The sequence below is a fragment of the Vicia villosa genome, linkage group LG3 (genome assembly GCF_029867415.1).
Source record: "Vicia villosa cultivar HV-30 ecotype Madison, WI linkage group LG3, Vvil1.0, whole genome shotgun sequence".
NCBI lineage: Eukaryota > Viridiplantae > Streptophyta > Magnoliopsida > Fabales > Fabaceae > Vicia > Vicia villosa.
Genome location: NC_081182.1, coordinates 87,808,364 through 87,825,233, shown reverse-complemented (window position 1 = coordinate 87,825,233; position 16,870 = coordinate 87,808,364). Strand labels below are relative to the sequence as shown.

The 16,870-nt window shown below is 32.2% G+C and overlaps 1 long non-coding RNA gene across 1 annotated transcript; it reads left to right on the top strand.

Annotated features, from left to right (window-relative positions):
* The first annotated feature begins 6,529 nt into the window (after positions 1 to 6,529).
* Positions 6,530 to 7,463, top strand: LOC131656284 (uncharacterized). The gene is made up of 3 exons (XR_009300048.1): positions 6,530 to 6,660; positions 6,741 to 6,809; positions 6,909 to 7,463. It is a non-coding gene; the product is annotated as an uncharacterized LOC131656284 (long non-coding RNA).
* The last annotated feature ends 9,407 nt before the right edge of the window (positions 7,464 to 16,870 follow it).

Genomic DNA, 16,870 nt, shown 5'->3' with positions numbered 1-16,870 from the left:
GTTTTTCAAAAATGTTTAAAATGAAATGGGAACCTCTAGTTCTAATAACGGGCCTCGGCACACCAAATCTAGGAAAGGTTACGTTCTTAAAAAGTCTAATAACTACTTGTGTGTCATTCGTATGAGAGGCTACAACCTCAATCCATTTTGAAACGTAGTCTACAGCAACGAGTATGTATTTATTACCACATGAAGATGGGAAAGGACCCATAAAATATATTCTCCCTACAATCAAAGACCTCTACTTCCATAATACCTTTAAAGGGCATCTCGTCACGTCGGGATATATTGTCGGTCTGTTGACACCGATCACAGTTTTTAATTGCGAAATGGACATCTTTCCACATAGTTGACCAAAAAAGGCCAGCTTGCAAGATCTTTGCACAAGTCTTTGGGGTACTTGCATTTCCTCTATATGGGGAAAAATGACAATGAGATATTATGCTTTCAATTGCTTGTTCAGGGACGCATCGGCGGAAGATACCATCGGCGCCTCTCTTAAAAAGAAAAGGCTCATCCCAGTAGTAATGTTTAAGATCATGGAATAATTTCTTCATTTGTTGGTAATTCAGATCAGGTGGAAGTACTATGGCGACTAAGTATTTGACAAAGTCAGCATACCATGGCACTGCAGTTTGGGTGCAAATCGCTTCCATAATTATTTTGGGTTCTAAATTGTTAATGTCCGAATAGCATTCATTTGTCGTACTAGTTATATGGGCTATTAGTCGATCATAAGGGAAATCATCGTTTATAAGCACGGGTTCATACTTTATGTCCTCTATTCGTGAAAGGTGATCAACTACTACATTCTTGGTGCCTTTCTTATCTTTGATTTCGAGATCGAACTCTTGTAAGAGTAGAATAGATCTTAATAGTCTTGGTTTTGCGTCTTTTTTTAAAAAGGTTTCTAATTGTAGCGTGATCTCTGTAGACGATTATTTTTGCTCCTACTAAATAAGAATGGAATTTATCTAGCGAACACGACAGCGAGAATTTCTTTTTCTGTAGTGGCGTAATTCATTTGTGTGGGGTCTAAGGTTCTACTCAGATAATAAATTGCATGAAGCTTTTTGTCTTTTCTTTGTCCTAAGACTGCACCTACAGCATAATCACTAGCGTCACACATTATTTCAAACGGAATCCGCCAGTCGAATGGTTGCATAATAGGTGTTGTGATGAGAGCATTTTTTAAATGTTCGAACGCTTTTAAGCAGTTTTTGTCAAAAATGAATTCAGCTTCTTTCATTAGAAGGTTTGTTAATGGTTTTGTGATTTTAGAGAAATCTTTAATGAATCGTCGATAAAAATTGGCGTGTCTTAGGAAACTATGGATTTCTCTAATGGTTTTCGAAGTTTGAAGGTTTTCTATAATATCTACTTTTGCTCGATCAACTTCAATTCCTCTATCGGACCCTATATGTCCAAGTACTATTCTTTGTCGGACCATGAAATGACAGTTTTCCCAGTTGAGAACCAGGTTCACTTTTGTGCACCTTTCTAGTACCATCTCTAAGTTCGATAAACATCCTTCAAAACTTAGCCCACAAATGGAAAAGTCATCCATAAATACTTCCATGATGTCGTCTATGAAATCAGTAAAAATTGATATCTTGCATCTTTGGAATGTTGCGGGAGCGTTACATAGTCTGAATGGCATTCGTCGATAGGAAAATGCACCATAAGGACAAGTGAAGGTTGTCTTCTCTTGGTCATCTGAATGAATAGGAATTTGGAAGAATCCTGAGTAACCATCTAAATAACAAAAATGAGAGTGCTTGGCTAATCTTTCAGGCATTTGATCAATAAAGGGTAACGGAAAATGATCCTTACGAATGGCTTTGTTCAGTTTCCTATAGTCAATGCACATTCTTCATCCAATTTGAGTATGTTTGACAACAAATTCGCCTTTTTCATTACTGACAACAGCGACAGCTCCTTTCTTAGGTACGACATGCATTGGGCTTACCCATTTATTGTCAGATATCGGGTAGATAATTCTTGCTTCTATGAGCTTTTGAACTTCCCACTTTACTACATCACTTAGGACGTGATTAATTCTTCTTTGGTGTTCTCTAGATGTTTTACCGTCTTCTTCTACCATGATGCGATGCATAAATATAGAAGGACTTATTCCTTTTAAATTTGACATTCAAGGCAGCATGCCCAGGAACTCCGCATAATTCGTAGTTTGGAGCTACTGCAGCCACAGTGGCTACAGGGGTTATGGTTAAGTTCTCTATCTTTTGAGTAAGAGCATCTACCTTGGCATTGACATATTCAAGGCTGCTAATTTTGTACATTCCTCCTTTCGTTTGAGACTTTTCTAAGTTCTTTTGCTTCCCCATTGGTAATTGTTTTGAGTCATACTTTTGATGAGTTGATAGGTTTCGTCATAAGGTTTGTCCATTTGTGTGCCGCCAACGGCAGCATCTATTGTCAATCTTGTATTTTACAATAGATCCACATCATGTCCTTGTATCTTTCCCATGCATCGAAAAGAGATTCAGTATCTTTTTGTCAAAATCCATTAAATTTGGCTCTTAGCATAGCTGTTTTGCTTGGTGGGAAATATCGTGCTAAGAAGACTTACTTCAACCCTTCTCATGTGATGAAAGAGTTGGATGGCAAGGATTCTAGACAAGCCCGGGCTTTATCTCTCAATGAGAAAGGGAAAAGACATAGTCTTATCGCATCACGACTGACACCATTTGCTTTCACTGTGTCTGCGTACTGCATAAACTTGGACAAATTTTAATTAGGATCGTCCGTAGGATTACTGGAAAATTGATTTTGTTGTACGACGGACAACAATGAAGGTTTCTACTCGAAATCGTTTAGGTATATAGCATGGGCCGCAATACTATTATGTGGTTCTTGCTGTGACGGGGTAGCATAGAACTTAAGAGGAAGATTACGTGGTCCTTTGGCCATGTCTGGTTCTGGTTCAAGTTCTAGTTTAGGTTCAAGTTCTGATTCGGGAAAAGGAATATCGTGTTTTAAACAGTATTCTTTTATTTGTAATCTTACGTTAAGAAAACGCTCAGGTTCGTCGGTCGGTTGTTCTAAGTCTTTGCTTTTTGAGCGAGTGCTTGGCATACAACCGGAAAATTAGGAAGTAAAATTGTTGCCTTAGTCTATAATGTGCAACAAAAGATTCACAAGATTAACTAAATTAGTCCCCAGCAACAGCGCCAAAGACTTGATCGCGAATTTAACTTGATTGCGACTTTCACTGACTGCAAGTGCACAACCTATCGTGTAGTTTTAAAAGATATCGAACCCACAAGGACTAATAGTCAAACTAATGCTATCGTATTGTTACTATGTTTAGCTAAGGTGAATACTTTTTATCAAAGGGAGAAAATAAAGCTTTTGAGAAAGAATAGTTTATAAATTAAGAGATTAAGAAGAGACCGGAATGTGTATTGTACATCTCTGGGACTCTATAACTCGTTGATTCGACTGGACTTCTGGGGTGTTCCGTAGGAAATAATAGTTTAAAGACTAAACCTCACACTCTCATGGTCTTGAATAAAGCCACGTTCCCTAACCATGAGATTTTGCTCTCGCTCGCCCATTCTAGTTAAGGATCGCGTTTTGAAAACTAATTAAGTCATAATCGATACCTAAAGCGCTCTCGCTCTCTTTAGGATCAATGCCTAGTTTTTATTATCTGGCTCGTCCCCCACGCTCTCGCAGTCCCGGTTCGAACCTTAATAAATTTCTCACTCTCTTGACGAAATCGTGGTAAGTAACCTCTCACTCTCGTGACAAGGTTACCTAATTTAATTAAAAACTAAATCCAAAACAGAATTTAATAACCATAGTCAAGCCAACATAATTACCGAGTCCCGTCAAAACGACGATCCTCACGTAGTGGACTCTAACCTATTTAACTGGACATGGTTTTAGTCAAATTGATTTTAAACATGAATATAGCTAAGGAAGATAGCATGCCAATTAAGATAAAGAGCATACAAATACTAATTAAAAAGCATACAATTAAAGAACCCGAAATAAAATTGAATTGATGTAAAGACTTAATCTCGGTGTACAATTCGCGTATGAAATTCGTCAGAGGTTCCCTAAATACGTTCCAAGATATTTCTAACTAAAATCCTAGTCCTATATATAGTGTTACGGTCAAGACCCATTACAAAAAATCGTGTGCATTATAGTTGAGAAAAAGAAGGAAAGTGGGACATAACGAGTCAGTGTTCTGTTTTGAACATTCTGCACTCGAAGGAAATTGCGACCTCCACTAGCAGACGGTGACCTCCGTCTTTGCAGAACTTCACTTTTCTGCATTTTTTTTTGCTCTTTCTGCTCCTTTCCATTTTCGACGCACATTTTTTCTCGAACAAGCAAAGTATCTGAAACACAATAAAAACATCAATAAAACATGATAAATACGAGAAATAAAACAATGATAGCATGTGAATCGAGTCGTAAAACGTGATATGTTTTCAAGTTATCAATCGGTGATCATGAACCCAAGTCCGCACTGGAGAGTTGTTTGACTACAATGTTGAATTTAAACATATATGATTCAAGAGGATAACTTGATCAATCGTCTTGTGCTTTTTTTACCACTTGAGTCAAATTCAAGTATTGTCATCATCAAAACCATATCATTGTCAAACCTAAGCAGCTACTAATTGACTTAAGTATCTTTCTATCCATAAGCTTCCACATCTTGAATCACATCATGATTATACCTGCAAGTATATAGATCCACATTCCGCCACTCTTTTTTATGATGACAAGTCATCTCTTAAGGAGGTGATAAAAGAAAACTAGATAAATATAAATTGAAGTATTTAAACTCCCCCTCAAATGAGTAAAAAGTATACTCTACTTCCCTTGAGAGTATACTTCTTCCTTCTTGGTATAATAAAAAAGACGGATAAAGATGCAGAAAGAAATTTAAATATTCAAGTACATAGTTCAAATAGGTCAAACATATTTTACTAAAAAAAGAAATGGTCATTATTTTATTAATTCAAAATTTGTAATTCGAATTACAAAAAGCAGAAAAATATGGGAATGGAAATGTTTCTAGAAAACAGGAAAGATATAAACTTAAACATACTTCAATACCGAAAGAACACGTAAGTGAGACTACTTGTTGTCATTTATATCATCATATATCGAGGTATTTCTCTTTATCATGTCCTTTGCTAAATTGTGAATGATTACAGTATTTTATTGACTGATTCCAAAAGGGTGTTTAAGGTTGTGTCATTTGACGCAGCTGGTTGGACTTCAACTTCATTTTCATCCATTTTTCATTAGTTGACCCTGAAATATGCAAACCCTCCTGCTATTGAGTGAGGAATAGTTGATCATCAAATGGATTGTATCCATTGATCTCCCATGGTCATGGTTTTAAATTGCGGACCACATCACGTGATACAGACGCATTATTGCGGTTGCGGTAATGTTCGCATCCGTATCAGGCCGCAATTGCGATGTGATTGCAAATCACACAAAAATCCGCATCATAATGTCGCAACGGCCGCATCATAACATTACAACGACCGCATCAGCTCGCATTGGACCGCATCAGCATGCAATAGTTTGTGCATTGTTTGAAAAAATTACTTGGTCTACCTTCCTTCCTATTTATATTATAAATTTAAGATTTGTTTTAAAAAGATTCGAAAGATTTGAAATGATAGCGAATTGTTCTAGAGATATATGAGAAATTTAGAGAGGAAATGGAAGACATTGTGAAACATAAAATAAATAATAAAGTATATTATCTTTTGTTGATAAAAAAAATTCACGCTGCAACGACCGCAATCCGCATCGCAACAGCCACAATCGCAACCACAACTACAATTTAAAACCATGCCCATGTCGACTCCATTAACTACTAATATTTTAGTGATCAAAACCTTATATAACATTAAATTTGATGATATATTTGCACAAAATTTTGTAATCCCTTAACAAATTTTAAATATATTGCAATTATGCAAATGTAGGTCAAACAAAGACTAACACAATCATGAAAGAGTGAGTTTTAAAAAAAAAAATTAACACTATAAAATAAGTAAGAGCACATAAATCATCAATTAATCATTATACCATATACAAAAATTATCAACATAAACATCAAGATAATACAAATCATAAAAATAGATCATCAATGTATTTTATCTAACATGCATGTAAAATAGAGACTATGAATGGCCTTAAAATAAATCATCTTTAATTAATTACTTGAGAAGAAATTAATAGAATTAAAAAGAAGAAATAATAGCAAAATAAAAGGAAAATACTTATTATTAAGAAAATAGAAAAACAAGAAATGCAAGAATAAATTTCAACCATTCATTATCACCACAACATTATGATACCTGTTAAAAAGGAAATCTATCATATAAGAAAAGAATAGGCTGTGAAAATTCCTAACTTACCCTTACTGGTCACACAGCCTGCCACGTGGCTGGCTTAACTTTCCTCCTTTCCATTTGTTTATTATCTCAACGTTTTTTATTTTTCTACTCTACCTACTACTCATTCTCTCTCTCTATCTATCTCTCTCTCTCTCTCTCCCTGTTTTCCAACTACTTTTCTTTCATCATTTTCTCTCTTTACTTGCTGCTTCTCTTTCATTTCTATTTCTTTCTTTCTTTCTTCTTCAATTATGTAAGTTTGAACATAAATTTTTATTTTCTCTTCTTCATGTTTTAACATCTTTTTCACTTATTTTATTTTTTCAATTGTAGATCTATCGATAAGAACACGAAAACGGATAGTAAAAAACGTCAACAATGTTTGTGAAAACATAAATTGTGGTTAGTCATTTTAGATCATAAATATTATCTTTATTTATGTTATTTTTAGATCTGTTATTTCTAATTTTGATGAAAAACTTTGTGTATAAAAATTCTGAGGCGGTGGTTCTGTCTCGTGCGACCGAGAATATGACTAATGTGTCAAGAAAGATATGAAGTTAGGGAGAAGAAAAGTAACAACAAGGCAAATGGTTAATGGTGTTGTGTTTTTGTGTTTTAAAGGTTAAAATCCTTTTTTATTTGTTTTTTTAATTTGAATTTTGAGTTTTTGATGTAGAGGCCAAGAGGATTGAAGGCTATGGAAACTATGAAATGTGACTTAGAATAATATTGCAAAGGGGATGATGGATCTATAACAACACACAACATCTAAACTATTATGGAAGATGGAAGAAAATGGTGATGATATTATGAGGGAATGATTCAAGTTTTTTTTTAATTTATAAATTTTACTTTTTCTTATCAATTTTTTTGTTTTGTACGGAAAAACTTAATGATTTTGTAAATTTTAGTTATGATTTCATTTATTTGAATGATTTTTATATGTAATGGTCCATAAAGAAGAGATTGAAAATTAAAAGCATGATGATGTAATATTAGTATAATCATCCTTTTAATCCATTTTTCATAAGAAGAGAAATAATTTATCATACATTAGAGATATGAGGTTTTACTGTGGTTGACCATCATACAAAATATTATTTTATTAGACATGTGAATAAAATATATTAAGAAATATAACATTTACATTCATATTATTTTATTATTTTATTGAGGTTATTGATTAAAACATTGAATATTAACGGGAACATGAAATTACTGATCAAAATATTGAATATTAACGAGAACATGTGATTATTGATCACAATATTGAATATTAATGGGAACCTGAAGTTACTGATTAAAATATTGAATATTAACGGGAACATGAAGTTACTTATCACAATATTGAATATTAACGTGAAACTTGAAGTTAGTGATTAAAATATTGAATATTAATGGGAACATGAAGTTACTGATCAAAATAGTGAATATTAACGGAAACATGAAGTTACAGATCACAATATTGAATATTAAAGGAAACCTGAAATTACTGATTAAAATATTGAATATTAACGGGAACAAATTACTGATCACACAATATTGAATATTAACAGGAACTTGAAGTTACTGACTCAAATAGTAAATATTAACGGGAACATGAAGTTATGATCGCAATATTAAATATTAACGGGAACCTGAAGTTACTGATTGAAATATTGAATATTAACGAAAACATAAAATTACTTATTAAAATATTGAATATTAACGGAAACATGAAGTTAGTGATCAAAATGTTAATTACTTTTAATATACATTTTTTCTACCTTTTCACAACTTTATGTTATTTTGAATTTTGGTTTTAAAAATAAACTATAGTTTTTTTTAGTTTATCACCACCACCGGTATAGGGGATAGTTCTGACATTAAGTGGTTCTAGTTCTCTCCCGATCGCAGGGGAATCGAACCATGATTCTACCTACTAAATCTAGCGTCAATTATCATTAAACCAACTAATTATTGATAAATTAAACTATAGTTTAAAAGATTATGAAATCATCCTTTCCTTTTTCTTTTTTCTCTTATTTTATTTCATATAGATTTTCAAACTGTATAAGAAGAAACCAAGGCAATGTAGGTCAGATTCTCTTATTTTATTTCATATAGATTTTCAAACTGTATAAGAAGAAACCAAAGCAGTGTAGGTCAGAAAAATGGAACCTGTCCAAAAATAGAACAATGTCACGATTCACATGTAGGCAAAGGCTCATGCAATCATTGTCTTTAATCACATCGCCATTTTCAAGTCGGTCATCCTATATAGGGGCCACCACTAGGATCTATTTTTAATTATGTGTTCTGGTTTTGTTCTAATATACTAATAATAATATAAATGTTTTTATCTATGGATATGATCAAACTAAATATATTTATCTATATAGATGATCAAATAATTATTTTATAATTTATTTATCACTAAAGACACTCTCTTTCACTTTATATATGATGACAAAAGGTAAACCACGTGTTGCAAAATGATAAGAGTGATAAAAGCTAGTCACATGAAAAAAGCTTACTACCTCAAAATTCAAAATCAGAAAATCTAAAAACAAAATGGAATCAATAATAATAGAAAAATAATTGTAACAACGACGTTGAGGACACGTGGCTTGCAAACGCAGGGAAAGGAAGGTACATTTTGGGCATCAGTGATCACCCACGTTCAGCTTTTGGTTGTTTTCAACTTTCAACGTCAGATTGTGTTTTTGAGGAAAACTAGGGCGCCGTCTAAGGTGGGTAATGCCCATAGGTCTCTCACCGTGAGAGACCATTTTTTTTTTTTTTTCAAATCAATCTCAGCCATTGAATAGTCATTGAATATCAAGTCTATAATTATCATCATAGATATCAACCACACACTAAAATACACCCAATATTACATATTAATTATCACATTGAAGATTCCAATGCTGCAAGTACTTACTAATTGTAACAGTAAATTAAAAGAACAGTTTTTATCTAATTAAATTTTAAGCATTAATAAAAATATTAAAAGAAAATATTAAATAAAAATTAATTAAGATAGTTTTTAATACAATGTTTTTTTTTAATATTAAAATTTAAATTGTTACTTAATCAAAATAAGTATAACTATTTTTAATATTAATTTTTTTATAATATATTTTAAAATAATTATGTGATAACTATGAACTAATTTATAAATAATAAGTACTATTTATTTACTTAATTGCTTTAATTACGCCATTTGAAATAGTCTAAAAAGCAATGAATATTCAATAATTCAATTTAAAATTGTCTTACAAAAGATTTATTTATTTATTATATTATTGAATCTTTATATCATCTCAATAAATATTCATTACTAGCCAATCAAAATATTTTAAATATAATAAATATTTTTTAATAAATACTACATATTCAATATTTTGTAATATTAATTAAAAGATAACAGAACCCAATAAAATATATAAAGGTTTTGTTCATATTAAGTATTCCATATCAAAGAACTTGTACATTTGTTAAAATATAAATTCACATTCAAGAATGAAGGATGATTCTTACAAATTACAAACTTGTCATAAAAAAAATAAAATTAATTTCAATGAGTTGCATATTATAATGACCATCTAAACAAAAATGTGTTGATACTAATTCTTCTATTCTTCAATTCCATCAAAAAGATGCACTCCTCCAGTTGATCTTGATATGATTCCCAACATTCTCAATATAACAGACAAACACATAGCTAACACTTTAAAAAGAAATTTCCCTGCAATACAGATAAATGTTAATACAAATTAATAGAATTAAAATATTATAAATTTACAACAAAACCTTAACCATGCCGAGAAAGTAAGAAAATTTTACCAGATCAAAACATCAATAGTTATAAAAAATATTAGCAAACTTCAGATCTAAAAGAAATTAGGGTAAAAAAGGGTTTTTTTTCAAATGGAATTATGAACTGAACAAAAGAAAAAAAGAATTGACTACTCGTCTGTGAAGAGAAGAAGAAAATCAACAGAAGTTTATTTCCGGCGCCGGTAACAATGTTGAAATTGTGAAGATCCAGATGAAACTTCAATCATTAAGATCACAAATTCAAAGTGGAGCTTTCACCCATGAATGTCTGGCGCAAATTTAATTCGTAGAAAAACTATGTATGTTGAGAGGAAGAGATTAGTGGTGATGGTGTGGCCATAAAAAACTGAATCATGGCCAAAAAAATGGAAGGGGCGGCTAGGGTTAGTGTTTGGGGAAGATGGATTTAAGCGTTGTTGTAGAGAGAGAAATAAAGAAACTTCCTATTTAGTAGTGGAATCAGTTTAAGTGATATATGAAATAATTGTAATATAATAATAATAATAATATTAATAATAATAATAATGACAACAGAATAAATATATAAAAAAATATATAAAAGTAAATATAAATAAAAGATAAAAAGAAATATCTATGACATCAAATAAATTGTATAATAATATTTTATTACCATATAGAAGAGAGAATGTGAAAATATCAAATTAGAGAGAAAGTGAATGTTAGTGGTACAGAATATTCTGAAATTATCTTTTTTTATATAATTTTAAAAAAAATTGGTTTAAGCTGAAAATAAAGGAGGGAAAGTTTCAAAAAATGAGAGGGAGTGGAAAATAAGTGTGGGAAACCTTCATCATATAAGAGGGAAAGGAAAATAATTTCTAAAATTTTAATTTTTTCAAAATTTATTAATAAATGTATACAAAATATATTTTCATTTTCATATGTTATATATATATATACATATATATATATATATATATATATATATATATAAATATATATATATATATATATAGATATATATATATATATATATATATATATATATATATATAATAATAATAATAATAATAATAATAATAATATAATATAAAAATGGTTAGAATAATGATAAATAATATTGGTTTTTAATTAAGATAAATGATAATAATAAATTAAATGGTTAGAATAAATATGTATTAAAAATCAATCATTAAAGTTAGTAATTGAAATATATATATATATTTATCTTAATTAAAAACCAATATTATTTATCATTATTCTAACCATTTTTATATTGGTTTATCTTAATATAAAAATGGTTAGAATAATGATAAATAATATTGGTTTTTAATTAAGATAAATGATAATAATAAATTAAATGGTTAGAATAAATATGTATTAAAAATCAATCATTAAAGTTAGTAATTGAAATATATATATATATATATATATATATATATATATATATATATATATATATATATATATATATATATATATATATATATATATATATATATATATATATATATATATATATATATATATATATATATGTACGAGGAGGGATATATTTACTCCAAGAGTAAGTGTTGAACACTTACTACAAATCTTAACCATTGATTTTCATTAATCTAACTGTTTTAATTGATCAGTTGAATCCCTGACATGGTTCACACATAGTTTACCATCATCAGTTTAATCCCTGACATGGTTCACACATAGTTCGACATCATCAGTTGAATCCCTGACATGGTTCACACATAGTTTACCATCGTCAGTTGAATCCTTGACATGGTGCACACATAGTTTACCATCGTCAGTTGAATCCCTGACATGATTCACACATAGTTCGACATTATTAGTTGAATCCCTGACATGGTTCACACATAGTTCGACATCATCAGTTGAATCCCTGACATGGTTCACACATAGATTACCATCATCAGTTGAATCCCTGACATGGTTCACACATAGTTCGACATCATCAGTTGAATCCCTGACATGGTTCACACATAGTTTACCATCATCAGTTGAATCCCTGACATGGTTCACACATAGTTCGACATCATCAGTTGAATCCCTGACATGGTTCACACATAGTTTATCATCGTCAGTTGAATCCTTGACATGGTTCACACATAGTTTACCATCGTCAGTTGAATCCCTGACATGATTCACACATAGTTCGACATTATTAGTTGAATCCCTGACATGGTTCACACATAGTTCGACATCATCAGTTGAATCCCTGACATGGTTCACACATAGATTACCATCATCAGTTGAATCCCTGACATGGTTCACACATAGTTCGACATCATCAGTTGAATCCCTGACATGGTTCACACATAGTTTACCATCGTCAGTTGAATCCCTGACATGGTTGACACATGGTTTACCATCATCAGTTGAATCCCTGACATGGTAGACACATAGTTGGACATCATCAGTTGAATCCCAGACATGTTTCACATATAGTTCGACATCATCAGTTGAATCCCTGACATGGTTCACACATAGTTCGACATCATCAGTTGAATCCCTGACATGGTTCACACATAGTTTACCATCGTCAGTTGAATCCTTGACATGGTTCACACATAGTTTACCATCGTCAGTTGAATCCCTGACATGATTCACACATAGTTCGACATTATTAGTTGAATCCCTGACATGGTTCACACATAGTTCGACATCATCAGTTGAATCCCTGACATGGTTCACACATAGATTACCATCATCAGTTGAATCCCTGACATGGTTCACACATAGTTCGACATCATCAGTTGAATCCCTGACATGGTTCACACATAGTTTATCATCGTCAGTTGAATCCTTGACATGGTTCACACATAGTTTACCATCGTCAGTTGAATCCCTGACATGATTCACACATAGTTCGACATTATTAGTTGAATCCCTGACATGGTTCACACATAGTTCGACATCATCAGTTGAATCCCTGACATGGTTCACACATAGATTACCATCATCAGTTGAATCCCTGACATGGTTCACACATAGTTCGACATCATCAGTTGAATCCCTGACATGGTTCACACATAGTTTACCATCGTCAGTTGAATCCCTGACATGGTTGACACATGGTTTACCATCATCAGTTGAATCCCTGACATGGTAGACACATAGCTGGACATCATCAGTTGAATCCCAAACATGTTTCACATATAGTTCGACATCATCAATTGAATCCCTGACATGGTTCACACATAGTTCGACATCATCAGTTGAATCCCTGACATGGTTCACACATAGTTCGACATTATTAGTTGAATCCCTGACATGGTTCACACATAGTTAGACATCATCAGTTGAATCCCTACATGGTTCACACATAGATTACCATCATCAGTTGAATCCCTGACATGGTTCACACATAGTTCGACATCATCAGTTGAATCCCTGACATGGTTCACACATAGTTTACCATCGTCAGTTGAATCCCTGACATGGTTGACACATGGTTTACCATCATCAGTTGAATCCCTGACATGGTAGACACATAGTTGGACATCATCAGTTGAATCCCAGACATGTTTCACATAGAGTTCGACATCATCAGTTGAATCCCTGACATGGTTCACACATAGTTCGACATCATCAGTTGAATCCCTGACATGGTTCACACATAGTTTACCATCGTCAGTTGAATCCTTGACATGGTTCACACATAGTTTACCATCGTCAGTTGAATCCCTGACATGATTCACACATAGTTCGACATTATTAGTTGAATCCCTGACATGGTTCACACATAGTTCGACATCATCAGTTGAATCCCTGACATGGTTCACACATAGATTACCATCATCAGTTGAATCCCTGACATGGTTCACACATAGTTCGACATCATCAGTTGAATCCCTGACATGGTTCACACATAGTTTACCATCATCAGTTGAATCCCTTACATGGTTCACACATAGTTCGACATCATCAGTTGAATCCCTGACATGGTTCACACATAGTTTATCATCGTCAGTTGAATCCTTGACATGGTTCACACATAGTTTACCATCGTCAGTTGAATCCCTGACATGATTCACACATAGTTCGACATTATTAGTTGAATCCCTGACATGGTTCACACATAGTTCGACATCATCAGTTGAATCCCTGACATGGTTCACACATAGATTACCATCATCAGTTGAATCCCTGACATGGTTCACACATAGTTCGACATCATCAGTTGAATCCCTGACATGGTTCACACATAGTTTACCATCGTCAGTTGAATCCCTGACATGGTTGACACATGGTTTACCATCATCAGTTGAATCCCTGACATGGTAGACACATAGCTGGACATCATCAGTTGAATCCCAGACATGGTTCACACATAGTTAGACATCATCAGTTGAATCCCTGACATGGTTCACACATAGATTACCATCATCAGTTGAATCCCTGACATGGTTCACACATAGTTCGACATCATCAATTGAATCCCTGACATGGTTCACACATAGTTTACCATCGTCAGTTGAATCCCTGACATGGTTGACACATGGTTTACCATCATCAGTTGAATCCCTGACATGGTAGACACATAGTTGGACATCATCAGTTGAATCCCAGACATGTTTCACATATAGTTCGACATCATCAGTTGAATCCCTGACATGGTTCACACATAGTTCGACATCATTAGTTGAATCCCTGACATGGTTCACACATAGATTACCATCATCAGTTGAATCCCTAACATGGTTCACACATAGTTCGACATCATCAGTTGAATCCCTGACATGGTTCACACATAGTTCGACATCATCAGTTGAATCCCTGACATGGTTCACACATAGTTCGACATTATTAGTTGAATCCTTGACATGGTTCACACATAGTTCGACATCATCAGTTGAATCCTTGACATGGTTCACACATAGTTTACCATCGTCAGTTGATTCCCTGACATGATTCACACATAGTTCGACATTATCAGTTGAATCCCTGACATGGTTCACACATAGTTTACCATCGTCAGTTGAATCCCTGACATGGTTAACACATGGTTTACCATCTTCAGTTGAATCCCTGACATGGTAGACACATAGTTGGACATCATCAGTTGAATCCCAGACATGTTTCACATATAGTTCGACATCATCAGTTGAATCCCTGACATGGTTCACACATAGTTTACCATCGTCAGTTGAATCCCTGACATGGTTCACACATAGTTTACCATCGTCAGTTGAATCCCTGACATGATTCACACATCGTCAATTGTAACAACGACGTTGAGGACACGTGGCTTGCAAACGCAGGGAAAGGAAGGTACATTTTGGGCATCAGTGATCACCCACGTTCAGCTTTTGGTTGTTTTCAACTTTCAACGTCAGATTGTGTTTTTGAGGAAAACTAGGGCGCCGTCTAAGGTGGGTAATGCCCATAGGTCTCTCACCGTGAGAGACCATTTTTTTTTTTTTTTCAAATCAATCTCAGCCATTGAATAGTCATTGAATATCAAGTCTATAATTATCATCATAGATATCAACCACACACTAAAATACACCCAATATTACATATTAATTATCACATTGAAGATTCCAATGCTGCAAGTACTTACTAATTGTAACAGTAAATTAAAAGAACAGTTTTTATCTAATTAAATTTTAAACATTAATAAAAATATTAAAAGAAAATATTAAATAAAAATTAATTAAGATAGTTTTTAATACAATGTTTTTTTTTAATATTAAAATTTAAATTGTTACTTAATCAAAATAAGTATAACTATTTTTAATATTAATTTTTTTATAATATATTTTAAAATAATTATGTGATAACTATGAGCTAATTTATAAATAATAAGTACTATTTATTTACTTAATTGCTTTAATTACGCCATTTGAAATAGTCTAAAAAGCAATGAATATTCAATAATTCAATTTAAAATTGTCTTACAAAAGATTTATTTATTTATTTATTATATTATTGAATCTTTATATCATCTCAATAAATATTCATTACTAGCCAATCAAAATATTTTAAATATAATAAATATTTTTTAATAAATACTACATATTCAATATTTTGTAATATTAATTAAAAGATAACAGAACCCAATAAAATATATAAAGGTTTTGTTCATATTAAGTATTCCATATCAAAGAACTTGTACATTTGTTAAAATATAAATTCACATTCAAGAATGAAGGATGATTCTTACAAATTACAAACTTGTCATAAAAAAAATAAAATTAATTTCAATGAGTTGCATATTATAATGACCATCTAAACAAAAATGTGTTGATACTAATTCTTCTATTCTTCAATTCCATCAAAAAGATGCACTCCTCCAGTTGATCTTGATATGATTCCCAACATTCTCAATATAACAGACAAACACATAGCTAACACTTTAAAAAGAAATTTCCCTGCAATACAGATAAATGTTAATACAAATTAATAGAATTAAAATATTATAAATTTACAACAAAACCTTAACCATGCCGAGAAAGTAAGAAAATTTTACCAGATCAAAACATCAATAGTTATAAAAAATATTAGCAAACTTCAGATCTAAAAGAAATTAGGGTAAAAAAGGGTTTTTTTTCAAATGGAATTATGAACTGAACAAAAGAAAAAAAGAATTGACTACTCGTCTGTGAAGAGAAGAAGAAAATCAACAGAAGTTTATTTCCGGCGCCGGTAACAATGTT